At 33.7% G+C, this 811-nt stretch overlaps 1 protein-coding gene across 1 annotated transcript in view; it reads left to right on the forward strand.

The window, feature by feature from the left end:
• The window catches only part of nr5a1a (nuclear receptor subfamily 5, group A, member 1a), a 15,771-nt gene that overhangs the window by 10,069 nt on the left and 4,891 nt on the right, over positions 1 to 811 (forward strand). The window lies entirely within an intron of this gene.

Raw genomic sequence — 811 nt, forward strand, 5'->3', positions numbered from 1 at the left:
GACCCCTAGAGGACGCAGTGTCTCGTTCCCTACTCAGGGAACCATGGTTACATAAGTAACCTGAGACGATTTTTGTGAAGAATAGTGAGCTTTGAAGTCAAAAAGGATGAGAACCACTGCCTTAAAAGGAAAAATAATATGAAATATATGATGATTTTATGTGACAACATGCCCTAATCTTAAGGCTAGATGGGGTAAATTGGCACAGTGGAGATTGCCATGAAACAGTCTAGTAGAGCTTAAGCAAAAATGTGAACAATTCAATAGTTATTAAACAAAACAATTACTGAAACAGCAAGAAATGTCAAAGACAGCACAAAAATGTCAAACCACTGACTGGACAAAAAAAAGTAATACATTGTATAAAATTACAATATGTAATCACGTGACAAAATTTGTATTGCCCCAATACAAATGTTACATCCTGACATTCCTAAAAAAAAAAAAAAAAAACTTTTTTAAACGTATGCCAGTGTGTGTGTGTTTAAACTAGATGTAGGTGTTTAAACATTTGTTTAATTTGAACTTCTAGTTACAGAGATCTTAAATGAAAACTAACTTTTTTAAACGTATGCCAGGGTGTGTGTGTTTAAACTAGATGTAGGTGTTTAAACATTTGTTTAATTTGAACTTCTAGTTACAGAGATCTTAAATGAAAACTAGCCCTTGTCTCCCCTTTATCATTTAAGCAATATTTTCAACATATTTTGATTTTGGAGGCACTAATTGTAATTAGGGCTGCACGATAAATCGCATGCGATATTTAATGCGCATCTTGTCAGAAAGCCGGTTCTGTAATCAGCGGTAAATC

Source organism: Sinocyclocheilus anshuiensis, unplaced genomic scaffold (genome assembly GCF_001515605.1).
Source record: "Sinocyclocheilus anshuiensis isolate Anshui unplaced genomic scaffold, SAMN03320099.WGS_v1.1 scaffold1163, whole genome shotgun sequence".
Lineage (NCBI taxonomy): Eukaryota > Metazoa > Chordata > Actinopteri > Cypriniformes > Cyprinidae > Sinocyclocheilus > Sinocyclocheilus anshuiensis.